Here is a 24,031-nt window from a genome sequence, read left to right on the forward strand (position 1 = left end):
AAAGATGCTCAGCATCATTAGTCATGAGGAAAATGAAAAACATATCTAAACCACAATGAGACACCACTTCACACCTACTAGGATGATTATCATAAAGAAAAAGAAGACAGAAAATTACATGTTGGCGAGGATGTGGAGAAACTGAACCCCTGGGCACTGTTGGTCGGAATGTAAAATGGCACAGCCACTGTGGAAGACAGTTTGTGGCTCCTCAAAAAGCTAAAGAGGATTACTATATGATGTAGCAATTCCACTAGTAGGTATATACCCAAAGGAATTTAAAACAGGGACTCCAAGACATATTTGTACACCCATGCTCAAAGCAGCATTATTCACAATAGCAGCCAAAAGGTAGAAACAAGTCATCTGCAGTAGGTTGATCAGAAAGAGTGTCCCTCAAAAGACGAATGGATAAACACAATGTGGTATATCCACACAATGGAATATTGTTCCTTTAAACTAAGGAGTGAAATTCCGATGCATGCTACAACATGGATGAACCTTGAAGACATTATGCTAAGCGAAGAAGTCAAACACAAAAGGACAAATATTGTATGATTCCATTTATGTGAAATTTCTAGAACTGGCAAATTCACAGAGACAGAAAGTAGATTAGAGGTTACCAAACTAAAGGGAGGCGGGAATGGAGAGTTATTACTTAATGGTTAAAAAGTTTCTGTTTGGGGTGATGAAAAGGTTTTGGAGGGCCAGTCCAGTGATGCAGTGGTTAAGTTTACACATTCCACTTCTGTGGCCCAGGCTTCGCCGGTTTGGATCCCAGGTGTGGACCTACGCACCACTTGGCAAGCTATGCTGTGGCAGGTGTCCCACATATAAAGTAGAGGAAGCTGGGCACGGATATTAGCTCAGGGCCAGGCTTCCTCAGCAAAAAGAGAAAGATTGGCAGCAGATGTTAGTTCAGGGCTAATCTTCCTCAAAAAGAAAAAAAAAAAAAAGAATAAATGTTTGATTTAAAAAAAAAGTTTTGGAAATGCATAGTAGAGAGTTGCAGAATATTGTGAACGTAATTCATGCCACTGAATTGTATGCTGGTTACAACGGGAAAATGTGAAATATTATGTTATACATATTTTACCACATTAAAAAATTCATAATGGAATATGCCAAATATCATTTATCATATACCTCAAATGGACAAATCATATGGTATATGAATTATACTTCAATAAAGCTGTTAAAAATGAAAAAAAAAAGCAACTTACTAATACACACAACAACATGGATAGACCTCAAAACCATTATGTCTCGTGAAAGAAGCCAGACACTGGAGCACACACTTTGTATTCCACAGATGTCCCAATGCCAGTGAAACCAATCTGTGGTGATGGGAATCAGCAGTGGTCACCTCTGATGCACGAGGACTGAGCAGAAAGGAGTTGAGGAAACTTACTATGGTGGTGGAAATGCTCTCTATCTTACGCTGCAGGATGACTGCAAAGGTGCATGAATTTGTCAAAAACCACGCAGCTGTTCATTTAGAATTTGTGCACTTTACAATACACAAAGTAGAGGCTGGCCCTGTGGCCAAGTGGTTAAGTTTACAATGTGTCAAGTATACCTCAATAAACTACTATTACCATAAACTATGGTTAGAAAGCAACGAGGCATTGACAGTGCTGGGGGAAGAGCAGGGCAGAGGTGGGAACCAGTCAGGAGGCTTCTATGAGTCGCCTGGGTAGACACAATGGCCATGAATAAGGTGGTGGAATCAGGGATGCTCCGAGAGAAGTGAACCCAGAAGTGATGGAGCAGGAAAACAGACACGCGGATGCGGGAGACGAGGTAAGAAAAGGTGACTGGCTTCTGACTTGGGCCCATAAGAAAGTATCGGTCATCTGCCAAGAAAAGCAAGACAGCAAGAAAATCCAGTACTCTTGGTAAACATATGGAGGTCCAGAAATCTAAAACCAATGACAAGGAGAATCATACATACACACAAGATATATTCAACTTGAATCAGAAGTTCATGGTGGAGAGTAATTGTAATGACTTTTACGTAATTAATTTTAAAGGGCACTGGTGCATATTTAAGCGGTTTTGTTGTTTTCGTTTGGTTTGTTTTTTCCTGGCAGGAACGGTCTGCCTGGCTTATGCCAGAAACAGCATATCCCCCAGGCACAGGCAAGACAGGACCTCTTCAAAGTTTTCCACGAGTAACCCAAAGTTACTCTTTCACCCCAAGTAACAATTCGGGGAAGCGCCTCTCATGCCCTGGCATGCTCCACTGCCTCCCCGCTCAGTTCACACCTTCACACCTGCCTGTTCATTAAGAAGCAAGAAATAGACAACGAACAATGGACTGAAATTTCCAGAGTCATAATCGTCCCGATGGTAGAGACTAGAAAGGATGGGAGAAAATGTCCAGTTGGGGTGCAGGGATGAGCCCAGAAAGATGGCATCACAGGAAATGACAAACCTCTGAAGGTTTGTTTCATCCCCAAAAGGATGCTCAGGGCTCCCTTCGGCACACCCACCCTCAAAGCCCTCCTCTGAGAAGGCAGCTCTCCTCCACTCGGGCATCTGGGTCATGACCTTCTCTCTGTACCTACCCACTAACCACCTGTTGTGGGTTGAATTGTGTCCCCCCCCCCCAAAAAGATATCTTCAAGTCCTAACCCCTGGTGCCTGTGAATGTGACCTGATTTGGAAATAGTCTTTGCAGATAAAATGAACTTAAAGACCTTGAGATGAGGTCCTCCTAGAGATGTGAGAGACCCACACACAGAAGGGGGAGGACACGTGAAGATGGAGGCAGAGAATGGAGTGATGCAGCCACAAACCAAGAATGCCTGGGGTCACCAGAGGCTGAGAGAGGCAAGGAAGGACCCTCCCCTTCAGTCCTCAGAGGGAGCACCACCCTGCCGGCACCTTGATTTTGGATTTCTAGCCTTTGGAACTGAGAGGATAAATTTCTGTTGTGTGAGCCGCCTAATTTGTGGTAATTTGTAACGACAGCCCTAAGAAACATACAACAACACTCTGGCACCACACGGGCCCTGTGTCCCCCAAGCATCTCCTCCACCTGACATCCTCCCTCCTCTCCTGCTCAGCATGCCACCCTAGGGTCTGGCCCTCCCTCACCTGCAATGGCAGTAAAAGCCCCCATCAGATCACCTACCTCCTGGCCTGCCTCCTCTCCATCCTCCACACTCATGCATCTCCAGGCTTAAAACTGTCTGTTCCTGCAACTCCCTATGTACCCTGAGAGGAAAGGCCCGGGGCTGGCCCCTGCCTCTGCCCCCAGCCTCAGTGGGCATCATGTCAATGACACCTGTTGTGCTTGTAGCAGGCATTGTTTTATGCATTTGCAAAATTAACATTCAGCTGCACCGTGCACTAAAATACTCAAAATGCCTAGTAATTTGCTTAGCTTTTATTCTTCCGGCCACCAGTAACCTCAACTTTTAATAAACAAAAAGATATGGCTGATTAGGGAAATGAACAGGACAACGAACACTCTGCAAATAGAGCCATGCAACATAAATGTTGTTCCTTCAAAGTGGCTAAATGCAAATACAAAGGAAATAAACTGTGTGGGCAACTTACACCATCAACGAGCATCCGACATCCATAACACAGAGGATCCAGCACTCGCCTAAGCTTAGTTCTCTGAAATACGGGTTCTGAGCAGGGTCCACCAGCTTTCAGTCCACTTGTGTACTCAACTTCCTAAGTGCCCATCAAGGAGAATTTTACATTCACAAGAATTATTTACCCACAGGCATACGGTGCCACGGCACACTCTACCCCTGTAAGTCACAGACTGATGAACAGCTGCCAACGCTCTCCTGCTGAATCTAATTCATTCTGCCTTCAGGTCTATTGTTTAGAGTAACAAGTGGCTCTTCATGTTTCCAAAATAAGCAGCATGGAAGTTGATGGAATGCTCCAAACATCTACCTGCAAAACGTTGCTGTTGCTGTTTTACTATACTTTATTTTTTAGACCAGTTTGAGGTTCACAGCAAAATTGAGTGGAAGGTACAGAGATTTCCCCACCTGCAAAGTTTTCATACCTGAAATGATGTCCAGAGCAAAGCAAGGCCTATTGCCATACCCGAATTTCAACAGTGGAGCCATAAAGGTAAAGATCGGTCCTTTTTTTTTAAAGAGCATAATGAGTTAATAGCTAAAGCTTTACAAAAAAAGAAAAGGAAAGGAAATATAGAGTGAATATATGCCATAATAATTGAAAATGGGTGATTGCCTAGAAAAGGAAAGGCAGTCCTAGCACACTGGTTGATTCTACAACCAACAATAGTTACAGTGTCATAACACATAAATGTTACTTGTTTTCAAATGTTAGGATCAAAGGACAGATAAAGTCAAGTTGTACATAAGCATAGTTACAGATTAGAGAAAATGTTATTAATCTTGAGCGGAAAGATAATGAATGAGGACAAAATGAGAGGTGGACGTGGGGAGACAAAGTAGAGAAAATTTAGGAATGTCCTTCCCTGATGGAGAAGTCCAAAAATCCTGACTAGAATGGATGGCAACGAAATCAAGATTGAAATCAAAGATCTAAGTGCAGTGTAGGTGGCTGACAATTAGCTTCTCTGATTGCAATGTAAGAGCCTGACAGTAAGCTTTTGATTGCTGAGGCATCCACTTTGAAGACATCCATCTGGAACAAACACACTGGTTGCCAGCTATTCAATTCGATAAACAGCCAGGCCACCCCGCTCATGAAGTTTCCCTTTTAGGAGGCCCTGAGTGACCCCAATAACTGACCACTGACTGACCGCTTGTTTTTCCCTTCCAGGACTTTCCCAGTCTTATGTTTTAAATTCACCAAAAAAGAATGAATCTGCAAAACACTAGCACCCCACCCTTGACCCCAAAGAGGCCAGAACTCCAGGCTCTCTCTCTCTCTCTCTCCCCCCATCTCCCCATGACCTCACTGTGTAGCCCCGAGCATGCCACGTACCCTCCAGGACCTGTAAGCAATAAATCTTGTTTTTTCAAAGTTCCATGATAGTTGTTGTTGGGGCGCATCCTGCAGTCATAATAAGAACCACAGGGCTGGTCCAGGCACAATACTGGCTCTGGTGGGGGAACGTCAGTAGGGGCTGCCACAAGGAGTATGGGCCCAGGTGAATGCCCACTGGTATTTCTAGCCGATAGGATCATACTGATAGGCTGAGAAGGGCACAACACAATAAGGCATTAAAACAATAAATATGAAAAATTCTGGGTGGGTATCTCTGACTGGAAAGGGGAAAAAAGAAGTATATGTCAGCAAAAGACTCCATCTGTCACTGCAGGGGGTCCTTAGCATTGTCCCAAATGGATAAATCAAGGCAGCCATTACGAGCAAGTTGTGCATCACCAGGGAGGTGACCCCCAGAAGAAATGAACATGGGAATGGTTACAACTGATCACTTCTGGTTAGCAGACAGGAGAGGAGACGCTCTGGGGTGAGTACGTGCTGCTGTTCACTATGAGTCCAGCTGCAAGGTCTCTGTTGTATCACATAAATGTACTAATTTAACAAAAATGGGGAAGGGACGTAGAATACTCACAAGAATAAAAACGTACATCAATGGGAAAAAATTAAGTAGATGGCCCAAGAATAAGACCCTTGTCTTTAAAGGCCAAGGTGTGTTAAAGAAACAATCTGGAAAATGGATGGATTATTTAACCAACATTGTTGGAAGAGTTGATTATTAAGCAGGAAAAATATAGACATACACACCATAAATCAAAAATACAATTCAAAGGACTAAAAGTTCAGGGGCAAAAATAAATAGGTACATACATACATAATTACCCCCTAAACTAGGATCAGTTACTTAATCATGAGACAAGGAAGGGCTTCAAAAGCATAAAAACAATGAATAAAATAAAAAATAAAAATATAAATGTACCTAACTCCATGAAAGCATAATATCAATCTACATCAAAAATTATAAGCAAAATGAAAAGGAAACTGAAAAACAGCAACCAAAATCAATGACGTACACAGGATTATTCAAATATCAACAGAAATATATTAAATATCAGCATAAATACCCCAACAGTACAATTTTTTAGTGAATAAAGAACAGAAAAACCAAAGAAGAAAAGTAAAGAGTCAAATATATGTCAAATATATATAAACTCACTAGTGTGCAAAGTAGTACAAATTAAAATATTGAGACACCATGTACTTAACAAAAAAGATTATATTTCAGACATTCACGGAAGATGGATTGCTCAATTAATGGTGTTGGACAAATGCCCTAGCTACATGGGAAAAATAAGGTTGGCTCTTTACCTCATGTCTTATGCCAAAATGAATCATTAAATATACAACCATAAAACACTGGAATAAAATTTAGATGAGTATTTCTACAAACTTGGCTTTAAAAAAGCATTTTGAAACATGACAGCAAAGCCAGAAGCCATAAAAGATAGATAAATACGATTGTACAAAAATCTACACCTTCTCATCAAAACAGTATAAACAAAGTAAAAAGGCAAACTATAGGAACTCACACTTCCAGCTAGGAAAAACCAGCTTCAGTCAGATCCATTCTTCCAATGAGAACAACAAGTAAGACTGAACAAAATTTTTTTTTAATCTAGTTGGAGGCATCAGACTTCCGAGACAAAGAGAACTTGCAAGCCCAGTATTCCAGGAAGAAGGTGAAAGCCCTCAGAAGAGCTTCCATTATCATCAGGCTTCCCCTCACGGTGCTTGCTGATTCATAAGGCTGAGAGACTGAGAAACCAGGCAGAGAGGAACAGCTAAAGATCAGAGGCGTTAGGCAGAGTCTACCACAGCCTCAGGGCTTAAGGAGACAAAACTGGACCTCACAGTCTGCCAAGGATGACAGGCCTGCTACACAGCCCACATTTTCTGTAGGAAGCCCAAAGGGCTTTGTAAGACTAGATCTTACAAGGACTATCCAACCTAGCCTGCAATTATCTGCCCCACTCTGTCTGCCAGAGCAAATTAAATCCTTTCTGAAGTAAGATAACACCATCGAGAGCTACTTCAATTTTTCATACACAATGTCTAGCATTCAAAAAAAAAAATTACCTGATATATATCAGGAGACAGAACCAAGAGAAAAATAGAGAATAGAAAATATCTCCAGGAGATACAGATACTGGAGTTATCAGACTTTACAATAACTGATTAGTATTAACAGAAAATAATGACAAATGGAGAATTTTAGCAGAAAACTGGAATCTACAAAGAAGAATCAAATAGAGATTTTATAAAAACTGAAATTAAGAATTTAAAAAAGAGTTAATAAGCAGAATAAACAGAGAATTAATGAACGGGAAGATGGGTTAACCAAAAACTCCCAGGAGAAAAAAAAGGATGGAAAAGGTAGGAAAGAAACATAAAAGACACATGGAGCATGGCGGAAAAGATCTAATATATGTGAATTTGGTGTCACAGAATGGGAGGAAAAAGAGGATAGGACAAAACAATATTTGCCAAGATAGCGGCAGAGAATTTTCCCAAACTGAAAAAAGATAGCAAGCCATAAATTCAAGAAATTCTACAAATCCCAAACAAGATTTAAAAAATGAACGCAAACTGGAAAAAGAATGCAGAACATATGCTAGACAAAGAATAATATCGTTAGCATATTTTAAAAATTCTTAGAACTCAAGAAGAAAAGACACGCTAATCCAAAAAATGAGCAAAAGATATGAAGAAGTAAATCAAAGACGGAAGAAATCTAAATGGCTAGTAAACATCTTATATGAAACGTTTCAACCTCACTAATCATCAAAGACATGCATACTAAAGTGAGGTCTCATTTTGGACCATGAGTTAGAAAAGATTAAAAAGATGAAAATAAGTAGCGTTAGCAAAGTATGGAAGGAAAGGCACTCTAATATCTTGCTGGTGAGCATAAGCAGGTTCATCCTTTCTAGAGGGCAATTTGTTATTATGTATCATGTCAGTCGGGATAAGTTAGGTAATACAGCAGTAACATTCAATCCCCATATCTCAATGGCTTATGACAATATCTGCTTGCTCATGCCATCATGTCTGCTGCAGGTGAGCTGCAACTCTTTTCCATGTTTTCCCTGTGTGACTCAGGTTGATGGAGGAGCCGCTACCTGGAATATTGCAAGTCTCATCACAGAGGGGATCTTAAAACTTACAGCCAAAGTTACCTGTCACTTCCCACACTGAACTTGCCAGAGCAAGTGGCATGGCCAAGTGTGATGCTATGGAGAGAAGCCTAGTCCTGCTCCAGGGAAAGGCAGAATTATTTGTGAAAATAACAGGACCCACCATGTGGATCCAAACTCAAGACCCAAGAATTTCCTAAGAAAACAATTAGATCAACGTGCAAAGACACATGCAAATTGCTCTATAATTCATAAATGACGAACTAGAAACAACCTCAGTGTCCACTAGGACGTCTAAGTCAAATAAAAACATCCAGAAAATAGAATATATTGCAATAATTAAAAATAATGATATGTATTTGCTGAGCTGGAAAGGTGTGCTCAATAAGTTGCTAAGGAAAAAGGCAGACCCCATACATCACATTATATTAAATGACTCTGAAGATAGGCCTAAAAAATTCAATCATCTCTAGATCAATGATTTTCATCTTTGGCATTTTACCTTTCACGTTATCTGAGTATCTCACAATAAGCTGGCATGACTTTTAATGTTTCAAAGACCAACAAAGTCATTTCAATATTTTTAATAATTAATGTGCAGCGTGATGAGGATACAGCAAATCAGGCAACTTCATAGCTGCGGGTAGAAAGAGAAATTAGTACAGCCCTTCCTAGAGAGCAAGATGACCTTTAAAAGGCCCGCGCTCTTAAACCCAATAACATACCTTCTAAGACTTGGTCTAAAAGAGAATGCTCCGAGAGCCAGTAAAAGATATACCGAGATATCCATTTATCAGAGCATTATTTACACAGCACAATTTCAGATACAACCGAAATGTCCAACAAATGATTAAATAAATAAACAATGATGTATGCAGAAATGGGTTCTGACTATCAAGATTCTAAAGTACTTTTAACATGGAAATGAGCTCAGAGTATGCTTATAAGGGAAAAAAAGCAGGATCTGAAACCGTATTTATAGGATAAACCTTAGAGACGAACAGACTGACAGGTCAGTTCACATGTCAACTGTACTGTCTCCGGGCCCCGGTAGGCCACTTGCTTTTATTTTCTTCTTTATACTTTGCTCTTCTTTCTTTTGTTTTTTGTTTTCATTTTACACACCTAAATATTTCTATGGGAAGCAGAAAAAAGTACCTAATAAATATTATTGTTAAATGTCAGAGTCGAAGGGTAAGGAGGAAGGTAGCGTGCTCGTTCATGGGGAAAATCAACCTCCATCCAGGAAGATCTTCACACATCACTAAAATCAGAAACATTCTAGCACAATGAAAACTTCCTGGACCCCAGCTTCCTGGACCCCAACTTGAAATCCAGCAAGCAAAGCTTCTCCCAACCTCTCAGGGAAGCACACTGTGCAGCTGAGAGTCAGGAAACGTGTAAACGTACGGCGAAAGGCCCATGTTTGCAGTGCTATTCAGTTAAAAGCTGGGAAAGAGATGAGTAACGTCCCGAGACATGTAAATGTATTGGAAAAGGCCCACATTTGCCATGGAAAGATCTTTCACCATTTGAATCTGCTCTGCCTACAGGAGACCAGTAGCAATTTCCTAAAATTATGCAATAAGATAATGCACCAAAAAACTAAGCATAGAAAGACGAGAACTATTCTGTTGGCCTAAATGTTGTTATGAAATGTATACAATATATAGAGAAGAAAGCAGTGGGCACGCACACACACTGAGCTACAGGGACCCCAGGCACACGGTGTTTTCACAGTGCATCAGATTCAAACAGTGATTTCCAACCAGGTGAAGAGCCACTGGCTGTGGCACCAACACCAGCCCTTCCTTTCTCCTTCACATAGGGCTGCATTATTTCTTACTGTCACATGATGGGAGAAAGAAATACTATTCAACCCAGCGAGGAACATAGCTGATGAAGAAACTCTCAAGACCCATGTAAACACAGAATTCAGGGTCTTCACCACAGACTGTTGCCATCTGTCAGTTCCTTGAGGACAGAGCCCAGGGTTTATACTTCTCAGAGCCTCCAGTCTCCGCCAGAGGGCCTGCATGGAGAAGCTGTCTGCGAAGATCTGCAGATGGGGAGAGGATGGAGGGCAGCGTGTTCCAGGTGAGGAGGGGGAGGAGGGGCCATGCACAGAAGCTCAGAGCTGCGGTCCTACATCTCTGACCCCAGAACCCCGACTCTGCTTCATGCACGTGCCATTTGGTACCGTCAACCCCAGGTGGAAACCCATCAAACACCACAGCCAGCACACCCACTACGCAGGCCGGCAGACCTCTGGGCAGCCAGGCTGCGGGGGCTGACAGAGGAAGCCACAAGCACCCTCGGAAGTGCTTTCTAGTTCTAGGGGTTTCTCTCAGGGTTTCCCTCCACACGAGGGAAGGCAGATGCTCCACAGACTCTCATAATCACATTCTTAAACTTCCTGTGTCAAACGGAAATGACCACCTAGACCTCAAGTCAGGTCTAAAAAGCTGAAGTTTAAGGACACTAGAGGAGCAACCTGAATATAGATTTGTAAACCAAGGGCATGTTTGGGGACCTCAGTTTCCAAGGCCAAATGCATCTATGGAATACTTCTGATTCAGTGACATGAATATGGAAAAGGTATTAATTCAATGAAGTACAACATCAGAGACGAGCTCACCACAACCAGTCCTTAAGAACGTCTGGCCTTGAACACCTTGTCCACTTGAAGGAACACCGAATTTCAGCAACACATTACTAAAACTTCCACTTCTGAGTGGAACTGGGTCTTCTTTCTTCCTCTCACTCTGGTTGCCCAAGTCTGTCCTTCTCTCTTTAAGTGGTATCACAAGTCACTTCTGACCTCTCCTTCTGCCAGCTGCCCTGCTTCACTCTGCTCCAGCACCTCTGGCCTCTAGGCTGTTCTGGAACATTCCAGAACACTCCAGAACTTCCACCTCACAGCCCTTTGTTCTTGCTGTTCCATCTGGGCTGCTCCATCCAGGACTGCTCTTCCCCTAGACAATCCCACAGCAAGACTTTCACTTCCTTCGAGTCTTTACTCACAGGCTGTCTCCTCACGGCGGAGGGACAATTTCAGCATCAGTCCAGCCCTGCACAACTCGTGCCCTGCCTTGCCTCCTCAGCACCAAGAGCTCCCTCACACGCCAGGGATTTTATACCTTTTACTGAATCACCTTCTTTACTGTTTCTCTCCCCCAAAAGCACAGGAGCTCCATTTGAGTGGGAATTTCTGTCCTTGTTCCGGAGAAGAGCAACATTTGCTGAATAAACGAATCCATTAAACTGAAAAGAAGGCAACTTCGAAAATCAAGAAGCATATTCACGCACACTCTTTTTTGTGGTATTTCTTTTTAAAGGAAGAACGGCAGCACTGCGTTTGCTGGAAGTGTTAGTAGTGAATAGAAATCCCTCTGAAAGCAAAACCGAAAGCACAGTTTTCTTGGAAGAATACGCATCACCAAGTCATGCTAGGCATGAAATGGGTCATCGGTGGCTCCTCATTAGCTTCATTATCAGTTAAATTTCCCCAAGGACGTGGAGCGGATGGTCAAGTCATGCCTCTTGGGCGAAGTCACCGCCTATTACATTTTTAAAAGCACAACTTGTCCTATTGTGAGTCAAACGTTGAGATTCTAACAACAAATATTCCAACTGAGAAACTGAGAAGTGTTTACAGTGCTGGGAACTCTAATTATAGGGTTTTTTCATTTGATGGAATAGGAGCATCTCGGAGGAGCTGGTAAATACAATTTTCCTACTAAGCTATGTAAATTCTCTAACATTAAAAAACACCTGACAAAATTTTGGTGAGGAAGATGCAGAAGGAAGCAACTAGGCATGCCAAATACTATAGATCCTCCTCCGACCTCACACCCCATGTGCAGAGGCTCTCATGTTCACAACTGATTCTCTGATTCAGTGACTGCCAACCAGGGAGTGATCCTGCCCCCAGAGAGGACACTGTCAATGGCTGGAGACATTTTTGGCTGTCACAGTTAGGGGGAAGGAGGGCTGCTGGCATCTACTAGGTGGAGGCCAGGGATGCTGCTCAACATCCTACAGTGCACGGAGCAGCCCCACAACAAAGAATTTTCTGGCCCCAAATGTCAGTAGTGTCAAGGTTGAGAAGCCTCAACACAATAAAGGCCATTTATTTAAAGCTCACAGCTAACATCATCATCAATGGGGAAAAATGGACAGTTTTTAACTTAAGATCCGGTACAAAGACACCCACTCTCACCACTTCTATTCATCACAGTACCGGAAGTCCTAGCAAGAGCAATCAGATAAGAAAAAGAAATAAAAGGCATCCAAATCAGAAAGGAAGAAGTAAAATTATCTGTTTGCAGATGCTATGATCCTATACACAGGAAACCCTAAGGGGTCCGCCAAAAAACTGTTAGAACTAATAAATGCATTCAGTAAAGTTGCAAGATACAAAATCAACATGCAAAACTCAGTTGCAATTCTTTTCACCAATCAAGATCTATCTAAAAAGGAAATCGAGAAAACAATCCCATTTATGATAGCATCAAAAATAATAAATACTTAGGAATAAACTTAACCAAGAAGGTCAAAGATCTGTACTCTGAAAAGTATAAAATGTTGATGAAAGAAATGGAAGAAAACACAAATAAACAGAAAGATAAACTGTGTTCATGAATTGGAAGACTATTATTAAAATGTCCCTGCTACCCAAAGCTATCTACAGATTCAATGGAATTCCTACCAAAATGCCAATGGCATTTTTCACAGAAATAGAAAAACACAATTCTAAAATTTGTGTGTAACCACGGAAGACCCCAAAAGGCCAACGCAATCTTCAGAAAGAAGAACAAAGCCAGAGGCACCACACTTTCTGATTTCAGATTATATTACAAAGTTAGAGTAATCAAAGCAGGACAGCATGGGCACAAAAACAAAGATCAGTGGAACAGAATAGAGCCCAGAAACAAACCCAAACATGTAAGGTCAACTGATTTTCAACAAGGGCACCAAGAATACACAGTGAAGGATAGTATCTCCAATAAATGGTATTGGGAAAACCAGATAACCACAAGCAAAAGAATGAAACTAGATCCTTATCTTACACCATCCACAAAAGTCAACCCAAGTGGATTAAAGACTTAAACCTGAAACTGTATTTATAAGTATTTTCAAAATCAAGGGTATATAACTGGCAGCCAGACACGGCACCCCAATTTTATTCAACAAGCAGGTACAAACCACCTCCTGCGTGCGACAAAGTCTGCTAGGCTGAAGAGGACATAAGCTGAGTGATGCTCAGGATCTCCCCTCATGGAGCGTACCAAGCTTAGAGAGAAAACATTGACCAAGCATCATAAAACACAGCATCTGTTGGATCCTTGTGGCCTGAGCCCGGGGCGTGTATTTCTCTGGGCCTCCAGTCCCCTGCAGAGGGCCTGGCATGGGGAAGCCCTCAGCGAAGATCTGGGGGTGGGTAGAGGACTGTTGAGTGCATGTCACAGTCTGACTGCAAAGCCAGGGTCGCCTCTGCCATGCCCAGCAGCTTCCCTCGCCCAGATGGAAGCAGACCCGTGCCTTGTCGTCTACCCCACACCTGTTTTTCTAAGGTAGCCCCAACAGAAACAGCTAAGATGGAAACGAGAAGAAATACGAGGGCCCAATGTTGGGGGGGGAAACGTGAGCCTCAGAATCCTCTGGAGGTTTTGTTGAATGGAGTGCTGACCCCACAGTCAGGAGGTCCAGGATGAGCTCCCAGGTGACACTGACCCCACAGGACGGGGCGCCCATGTCAGCAAGACCAAGCAGAGATGGAGAGAGGACAGCTCAGCCCAGTGCTCAGTGTGGAATGGGCCAAGCTAGGGGTTAGCGTAGTTTTTAAAAACTTAATTCCTTCTCATACACTGTAATCTATAGGAAATTTAGGGTAAGACACTTGCAGGTGGAACTGACACATGTCACATTGCCTTGCCCACGGCAACAACTTCCTCTGGTCAAGGGGATGTTGTATTCCTTTATTGAGTAAAATGTCAAGATACGTGGACAGAAAGTTATAAGGATCTGGTTCTCCTGTCATCAAAATCCTTTTATAAATAATGTAAATAGTTAAAGAAAGTAGATTAGTAGTTGCTGAGGGCTGGAGGGGATGGGGGCATTGAGGGGTGATGCAGAAAGTTCCAAGGTTTGTTTCTGAGGTGATGAAAATGTTCTCAAATTGGTTGTGATGATGGTTGCTCATGTCTGTGAATATAATAAAAACCATTGAATGGTTTTTAATTCACTTTAAATGGGTGAATTGTATGGTATATGAATTATACATCAATACAGCTGTATTTAAAACATTCATTTTTCTTCCCTTTCTCTTTCGAATTACTCTCTTTTACTTTGCATATTGGGGATTTCCCATTACTTTCCACTTTAAAGGCTTAAATTAGGTTTTTTAAAAAATTTTCCTTCCATTCCTGGGCATCCGATGACTATTTAATTTTAATTATTTAATTTTACACATTGAAGCTTTTTGTTTTAATCACAGGATAGTAGAATTCTGTACTTTCAGAGATGGAGACCATCTATGGGTGAACTCATCCAATTTTCCAGGCAGAGACCTGGGATTTTTTTGAGTTGAAAGTCATGCACACGTACTTCTATTCAAATATGGAAAAACTACACACCTCTCCTGCACGGAAAGATATTTAAAATACATAGGTTTTTAGTACTCCTTCAGCATTTGATATGGTGTTTTGCTACGGAATGAACGTGTACCCCCCAAATTCTATGCTGAAATCCTGACTCCCAGTGTGATGGTATGAGGAGGTGAGGCCTTTGGCAGGTGATATGGTCATGAGGGTGGAGCACCCAGCAATGGGATTAGTGCCCTGATAAGAGACCTCAAAGAGCTCCCTCCCCTCCTGCCCTGTGCGGACGCAGCAAAAAAGACGGCCGTCTAGGAACCAGGCAGCAGGCCCTCACCGGACACCAGATCTGCCAGTGCTTTGATCTGGGACCTCAGCCTCCAGAACTGTGAGAAACAAATGTCTGTTGTTTATAAGCCACTCAGCCAGTGGCATTCTGGGATAGCAGCCCCAACGGACTAAGACATGTTTTAATAGCAAATGTTCAAGAATACCCATTCCTGTGGAAAAAAAAAAAAAAAAGCCTTGTTCCTTTCCACAAAGACTTTTTTCTAAAGTCCGCATGCTACTGATAAGGGAACACAGCCTCCATGTATACGCTAAATTTCTCATGCTGAAATCAAGCCATCTGCAAACTGGTAGATGGAACCTAGCAGACACAAACCAAAGGTCAATGTGAGTTTCGATTATTTTCAAAGACCCTCCATTGAATTAACATTAGGAAATTTTTTAAAAAATTAATTAATTAATAGTATCTTAAGTATTTCTGGACCCAATAAAAATTATTAGTAGAATCATTGTAAGTCACTGCCTTAAACAAATGGGATAAGATTTTGATATTTTTAAATTAACTCAATACGCTTGTGCTTCATTCTAAACATACCAAATGGATTTAGATTTGTTGACGCCAAAGAAAATTTTTAAATGATTATTTCTATTAAAAACACATTCACCACAGATTGCCTGGTGCATTTTAAGTACCCGAATTTTTTAGAGAAATGTATTTACCCTACTTTTCACGTATGGCAGTGAAGACTGCACCCTCCACTCCAGCCTTCCCCCCGCAGGCCCTCCCTGATCGAGGGCTCTCCCGTCTCCCAAAAGCCCCTCAAGAAGAGGCATTTGTCCTGTGTCCCACCTGGATGACAGCTCTCTCGTGTGATCAAAGAATCTAATCCAAGCGAACGTTTAGGCAAAGGCTTGCCTCTTGGTGGACGATCCCCCTGATTATATAACCTAACACATCAGCTTTCCTCCAAAGGAGGGCTTCCAGATACCGCTCAAGGAGACATTCTGTGGTCAGCAGGTCTTTCTCCTTCTCTAAGGGGACACTTTGTGTGTGGCCCCAACTCACGAGTGGCCTTCCTCCTAAGTAGGGCGAGCGACCATCCCCGCTGGCCGGGGCAGGGGGCTTTCCCAGGTGTGGGACTTTCAGGGCCCAAACGGGAAAGTCCTGAGCAGACCACACAGAGCGAGCTCATCACGCTACAGCGCCAAAACTCGCCCGCGGAAAGCGGCCTCCCCCCCATCGCAGTGCATGCAGGGTGAGTCCGGGGACCTCAGAGGTGGCCCGCTCCAGCCCACCCTTCCACAGACGAGGATGCACAAGTGACAAGATGTCTGTCTCAGAATCACTCTTTCCGCTGCTCCACGGTGCCTCTTATGTCCCTTTTACTGCAGATGAAACAGGTCCCCCAAAGATCTGGATCCCTGGAACCAGGACAGTCAGCAGGGAGCCACATCTCCCGGTGACGAAGGACTCCACGGTGCAGCAAGTTGGCTTCAGAGCCTCTTACCGAGTCCAACCGTCGCCTGGTGCTGCTCTAAATGGAATTCACTTCCTAGAAACCTGCCCATCATCTAACACCAAAGAAAGGGCGCCTGCAAAACCAACCCAGGAGCTGTGTGGATGCAGCTAATTTTAGCACATGACTATTGTCCCTCATGTTTGCAAATACAAAAGCTGGGAGTTCTAGAAGGAAGCAATAAGAGACTGACCTCTCTGATACGAGTGAGGAGGGCCAGGCCCCTCGCAATGGCTAGTCTGACACTATCAAGAAGTAGGAATGGAAGGAGACTTTGGGACCCTCTACACCTGCTCGTTTACAGGGGAACAGCACCACAGAATCGGGCCCTGAAAGCCCCAGGATGGACCAGGGCTTCGACTCCAGGGCTCCTTGCACTAACTTGTACTCATAGGAAATGTTGAAGGAAAGAAAAAAGGCTTGTGACGAATCCTGGTATAACAGCCATTCCTTCCCCTCCTCGAAATGCTCTCCTTCATCCTCGTCCTTCATGTGTCTGGACCTTTCTCATTCTCCTCTGAGCCTCAGACTGCTTCCACTCCATTTCCTGAGGCAGCATGTCGGCCTCCACCCACCCGGAATCAAAGGTGCTCCCAAGAGGTGGCCCCAGCCGCCTCTCTGCTCCCTCCGCATCTCCCCAACCTGCTCCATTTGCACCCATGGCACCAACCACCACTCTCATTGTAGTACCAACGCCTATTATGAGATCTACCCCCTTAACAAACGTTTATGGTCACAGAGGATCCTCGCCAAGTAGACATGCCATTTTCTTGACTACTCCTCTGTGGTTAAACATTCACTTCCATCTTTCCTCTTGGCTAAAATTCAGACAACGGTACTGGAAAACCATCTGGAGATTAATTCACCCATAGAAACAATAGTTCCATTTACTGAGTTCCTATGATGTGGCATGCACTGTATATATGTTACCAATTTGCTCTACCTAGAACTTCTCTGAGGTATTGTTATCCTCGTCATCAGCATCCTCATTTTCTAGTTGAAGATCTAGAGGAAACTGAGGATCAAAAGATCAAGTGACTTGTCCAGGATCGTGGAAGCAACCGAAGCCTGCCATCTCTGGCCACCAAACTTATTTTCTACTCTAAGAAAAGTTCTAGAGCACTTCAAACAAGTGTACATGCCAATCACCTCAAGACCTACTTAAAGTGCAGATTCTGGTCCAGGAGGTCTAAGGAGGGGCCTGGGATCCTGCACTCGGGAAAAGCTCCCAGGTGCTGCCAGTGCTGCTGGTCCATTACCACACTTTAGCAGCAATGGTTTAAACACCTGAGTCCCAGTTGGTCCCATTCCCACATGTTAACCAGGTCTGATCCTGCTGTAATTTCCAAAATTTGAACTATTCATAGTGGTAACGCTACAGATAAAAGACAATGCAAGCCTTTTTGTGTTTTTTTCCCAATTATTTTTATTGTGGTAACGCAAAACTTACCATCTTCACCATTTTGAAGGGTTGCCCTCCTTCATTTTTATTAAGCTTGTGACTTTGAAATAGTGACATACCCACAGGAAGTTGTTCCTTTCTGCCTTCCTCTCCCGTGTCAACATCTTTCTTGCATAATTACGGTACAAGAGCAACACCAAGAAGTTGACATTGCCGCAATCCACAGAGCTTATTCAGATGTCACCAGGTATACAAGCACCCGTGTGTGTGTGTGTGCAGTCCTACGCAATTTTAACCCACATGTAGCTCCCCATAACCACCACCATAATCTAGATGCAGGGCCGTGCCATCACTACGAGGCACCCTCCTGCGACCCTGTTAGAAGAGCACCCACTCCTCCTCTCAGCACAGCCCGAACCCGGGCAACCTCTAATTTGTTCTCCATCTCTACAACCGCATTATTTCAAGACTGTTACATAAATGGAACCATACAGCCTATGATCTTGTGAGGTGGACTTTTTCCACTCAGCCTAATTTCCCAGTCTTCCTTTATTTTTAAACCAACATCACATGCCTTGCCTTGTCTCAGAAAATGTGCAACTATAAATTCAATTAACACGCTTTACTGGGACCTCCCATGAGCAGGGCTCCTGCCTCTTGGTCAGGCCTCACCCCCACACCTCCTGCCTACACCTCTCTCAGCTGGAATATCCCTCACCAAGTGTGGTCTCTACTGCAAGAGTCACTTAAATCTCAGAAACAGAAGCCCAAGTGCTTGATTCTCCATCCCGTCACATGCCTACTTGGGATCTGCATTATTCAGAGCTGACATAAACATACCTTTGGAAGCAGACATTTGTTTTTCTGTTACTTTAAAATTGCTCTCAGGGGCCAGCCCGGTGGCATAGTGGTTGGATCCGTGGGCTCCACTTCAGCAGCCCAGGGTTCACGGGTTCGGATCCTGAGCACAGACCTACACACCACTCATCAAACCATGCTGTGGTGGTGTCCTACATGCAAAGTGGAGGAAGACTGGCACAGATGTTACCTCAGGGCCAATCTTCCTCAAGCAAAAAGAGGAAGATTGGCAACAGATGTTAGCTCAGGGCCAATCTTTCTCACCAAAAAAATAAAATCAAATAAAAATAAATTACTTAATCAAATTAAATTACATTGCTCTCAAACCTCACCATTCCAATCCAATTTGCCACCATGCCAAGTGTCACCTGGGATTTCACGTCTACCTTAATTTCCATGTCTCTGACTTAGTAGAAATAAGTAAAATCCACCTTCAACTGTCTTTCAAATTCAGGAACACCTTTAAAAACAGTCTCTTCCAAATTCTTTTATGTACACACACCCCGAATGACATCAAGGATTCTTAACATCCTACTTCATCTTAAAATCTCACCTTATAAGAACACATACACGCCCCATACATATGCCATCATTCCACCAGGCTGTCTAGAAGAATTACTTCCCAAATGTCTTGAATGAAACATATTTTCTTGGTTCGCATTTTTTTTTTTAAAGATTTTATTTTTTTCCTTTTTCTCCCCAAAGCCCCCCAGTACATAGTTGTATATTCTTCGTTGTGGGTCTTTCTAGTTGCAGCATGTGGGATGCTGCCTCAGCGTGGTTTGATGAGCAGTGCCATGTCCGCGCCCAGGATTCGAACCAACGAAACACTGGGCCGCCTGCAGCGGAGCGCGCGAACTTAACCACTCGGCCACGGGGTCAGCCCCATTGGTTCGCATTTTTTAACAACTTCTCTAATCCTTCCTATTTCTTTTAAAGAGAAGAACATATTGTTTTACGTATGAAACTGTTTTGACCTAATTTGAAGAAATCATAGAATGTCACTTGGTTATGATTTAGAATTTTACTGGCCCAATAGATTGTAAATCAGTCTGAAGCAGTTAAGCTCACGTGCTCTGCTTCAGCAGCCCGGGGCTTGCCGGTTCGGACCCCAGGCATGGACCTATGCACTGCTTATCAAGCCATGCTGTGGTAGGCATCCCACATATAAAGTAGAGGAAAATGGGCATGGATGTTAGCTCAGGACCAGTCTTCTTCAGCAAAAAGAGGAGGATTGGCAGCGGATGTTAGCTCAGGGCTAATCTTCCTCAAAAAAAGAAAAGAAAAGAAATCGCCAAGAGGTATCACACAGACCATATTCTCTGAATTGGGTTTAAAAAGTTATTTTAATAAAGCTTAACGTATCTTTTAAAAATTTTAAACACAATTCTAAATAATTTCTAGGTCAAAAAGAGAGGAAATCATCTTGTAAATTAGAACAGAACCACAATAAAATACTGTGTATCAAAACTAGTGAGAAAAGCAAAAGTGATACTTTGAGAGAAAATTTTGGGTAGAATAAACCTGAAGGAATGAATAAAAAGAAAATCAGAAATTGTGAAGAAAGAAACAGATCCAGAGCAAAAGTTGACTCTCTTAAAAGATTCATAAAATAGATGTTTTTGACAATATTTGTCACAAAAGAGAAATAGCATAAACTCAAAAATATAGGAAAACAGGATATAATCCAGTTGCAGCAGAGATTAAAAAGAGAACTGTATGAAAACTTCATACTATCGACCTTTAAACCTTAGGAAAAATGGAAGCTCCCTAGGAAAATAGGTTACTGTAATGGACTCAGAAGAAAGAGAAAATCTAAACAATCCTGTAAGCATTAAAGAGCTACTGACCTAAAAGTGTGACAAGAGGGCTTAAATTTTAGTAACTTCCAATTAGTTAACACCCATAGTTTTTTCTCTATTGCAGTCGTATCTCCCAGAAGTTGTCATTCAAAACAGTTTTGAATCATACCTTGCAGATTTATTGATATGAATGTTAGACAAATAAATGATATTCCAAAAGAGTTCATATGCCCTATTACTGTTTTAGATGTTTGTAACACCTCTCCCTTAGTCTTCCCTTGCAAGTATAGGACAGACAAGAAATCAGATGTTCAAAATCACCCCAACCATCCCACAAATTTCTAGCTGGCTCATTTCTCCTGTGCAGCCAGGATGCAAAGGGGCAAAGCTCAGAAGCCCCTTGGAGAGATCCATGGGGGTTCAAAGAATCATCAGGAGCAGCTTTGGGGTGATTCTAGAACCCAGCTCTCCTGATGCATCTAGATGCCCTCTTTTCTGAGCCCCCCTTTCTTCAACTACACAATGATGGGGATCAGTAACCTGTGAAATCCCTTCCAACTCCCAAACCCCCCAACGACAGTTCTTTGAAATTTCTAAAACCTTCATCCACACAGACAAAAAGCGACATTAAATACAACCCTTTCCAAAAAAATAAATAACCTTTTCCATGAAAATTACAACAGGCCTTCGGGAGCTGATGCTTGCTGACCCTGGATGATTAGGATGTGGAGGTCCTTGGTACCCTCTGTTTGGGTACCAATCTGAAATTTTCCTTAATAAAAATAAATTTAAAATCAACAAATAAATGCTTAGGGTAAATGAATAACATCCTTTACAAACAAAAGCAAATTCACACTTAAGAGGGTAAATCTGGGCTCGGCCTTGTAACTCGCCTCGGCGAAATGACACTGAACCTTATTCGTTCTGCCTGCTCTCTGGGAACCCTGCCCTGCCTTGGAGAACAAGCCCAGGCCAGCCTGCTGGAGGATGAGACCACACGGGGCAGAGACCAGCAACCCCAGCCAAGACCTTCCTAGTCTGCCATCTGCGGCTGATTGCAGCTGATCCAAGCTGAATGCAATACCAGCTGAGATCAGCTGCGCTGGGCCACCCTTAGCAGAATGTTTACTGTTGTATACGCCATGAGGTTTCACAGTTATTTGTTATGCAGCATTGCTGTGGCCACAGATAACTGATACAGTCATATCAAGAACACACGGGATATTCTATACATGATAATGATGGACACATGTCATACCTCTGTCCAAACCCACAGAATGTACAACACCAAGAGTGAACCCTAATGGAAACTCTGGACTTTGGGGGATTATGATGCATCAACGTAGGTTCATCAGTTACAACAAACGTACCACCCTGGTGAGGGATGTTGATCATGCGGGAGGCTGTGCACGTGTGGGGGCAGGGAGTATATGAGAAATCCCTGTACCTTCCACTCAATTTTGCTGTGAACCTCAAACTGCTCTAAAAAGATGAAGTCCTTAAACAAACAAAAAAAATGAAACACAAGGGCCTCTCTACTGTCGCTGGGCCCAGAGCGCCCCAGCCCCGACCTCGGTCAGGGGAGGAGGAGGCCCAGGTTTTCCAGGCCCACTTCAGCTGACCCACTTCTCTGCTCCAGCCCCTTGGGTCCCATCTAATCTGCTCCTTCTCCCTTCTCACCCCCTTTCCCACACTTCAGAATCTGCAACTAACAGACATGCCCCAACAGCAAAGCCAGTCTCCCCCTGTGCTTGACGAGGCCAGCAATCACTATGCTGACTGAGGCCCGAGACCTGCTAAAGGAGGAAGGGCTGGCTGGGAACCCAAACAATCGACTCTCGTTTTAGGGAAAGGTGATTCCAAAGTTTATAAATCTTTCTACAAATCTATAAACCTTTAAGCCCCTCAAGAGTAAAAGGGAGGCATCCTCGCCATGCTTGGTGTGTGCTATGGGCTTATCTGAGCCAAGAGAGCAAATGAGTGGAGGACCTTTGGAAAATTTCACCGAGAGGCGCTAGAATTTAAACATGCAGGAGAAGAATTCCATCAAGAGAGGAGTGCAATATTTTAAATTTAGCATAATTGGGCCTAATTTGGTTCCAGAGCTGTCTGACATCTCAAACCGCTGTTCTGCAACAACAACAGCGCAAATACTTCCTTTGGTTCCAACGCTGTCTCCAGAGCCACCCCGGCCCTAAAGGTGACCCTCGGGACATCATAATAAGTGGAACAGGAGAATTATGACAAAGAATTATGGCAGCCTTCACTGTCCCCAAGTCAGAGGGAACAAAACCACCATAAATCTAAAAGACAGGGAGGGCACACTTTGAATGTCACTGGAGAATTACTTGACCAATATTTACATGTTGCATATGAAATGATGCAGTCCTTTTAGAGCAATAAATATTTTAGAAGGGAAATTGTGCTGAAACACAGCCAAGACTCTCCCAATCTCAGGAGCCAGGAAAGAACACATTTCCTTAAACAAAACACTTCTGATCCTTACTTACTCAAACCGAACGAAACATCTGTCAGCTCAAGAGAGTTCCCTCTTAACTGACCAGAGATCAGCAGCTCAAGAAACACACCCCAAAAAAAGCCTTTAGATCCATTTTTCCTCTAGGAAGCTGGCTGTGGGTGGTATTCGTGAGCATTTCCTTCTGTAGTTAATGCAATTATCCCTCTATACCACCAAAGTTCTCAGGCTTTCTCTAAGTTTTTACTGCCAATCACGATCAGCTTATAGACCAAGCCCAAAGGGCTCCTGCCTCAGGGCCTTTGCACTTGCTGTTCCCTCTTTCTAGAGTACTCTTCCCCAAATATCTTCTCTCCATCTTCACTCAAATGTCACTTGCTCTCTCAAAGGGCCAGCCTATTTACAATTTTGGCCCTCAATCCCTGAACCCCTGGATTGCCCTTACCCAGCTCCAGATGCTGCTGGCTTAGGGGTAGAGGGAAGACCTCCCTGAGAGGATGCCCCTAAGACAAGAACCTGAAGGCAGTGGGTGAGCGAGTCATGTGGCCATTGGGGGAGGCACACCACAGCCCCAGGGTCAGACACTGGCATGCTGAAACCAGTTTGTCTCCCAGTTTCCTATTTCTTAGCCGGCTGCTCTAGGCCGGCCTCTTGCCTCCAGCTTTAGCTACCACACTGTCCCCTCTCCATGCTGCACCACGACCAACCACACGGCACCTGCCACCACGCCCTCGGCTCCATCTGCCTAGCGGGAACATCCTCCCGCCACTGCCTCCAAAACTCTCCCTTCCTTGGGCTTCCAGGATTGTCCCAGCTCCCACATTCAAGACACTTGCTCCACATCTCTTCAAAGTGTCTTCTCCTCATGTCCTGCCTCTGGCCAGAAGCACTGGGTACTGTTACTCTCTAAGCACTCATACTGTTACTTTCTGAGTGCTTCTCTCCTCAACTAAAAGGTTAAGACTCTCAAAGGCAGGAACTGTT

At 43.3% G+C, this 24,031-nt stretch overlaps 1 protein-coding gene across 1 annotated transcript in view; it reads right to left on the reverse strand.

Annotated features, from left to right (window-relative positions):
* ANKRD33B (ankyrin repeat domain 33B) overlaps positions 1-24,031 on the reverse strand; it is a 73,923-nt gene that overhangs the window by 44,216 nt on the left and 5,676 nt on the right. The window lies entirely within an intron of this gene.

The sequence above is a fragment of the Equus asinus genome, chromosome 10 (genome assembly GCF_041296235.1).
Source record: "Equus asinus isolate D_3611 breed Donkey chromosome 10, EquAss-T2T_v2, whole genome shotgun sequence".
Classification (NCBI taxonomy): Eukaryota; Metazoa; Chordata; class Mammalia; order Perissodactyla; family Equidae; genus Equus; species Equus asinus.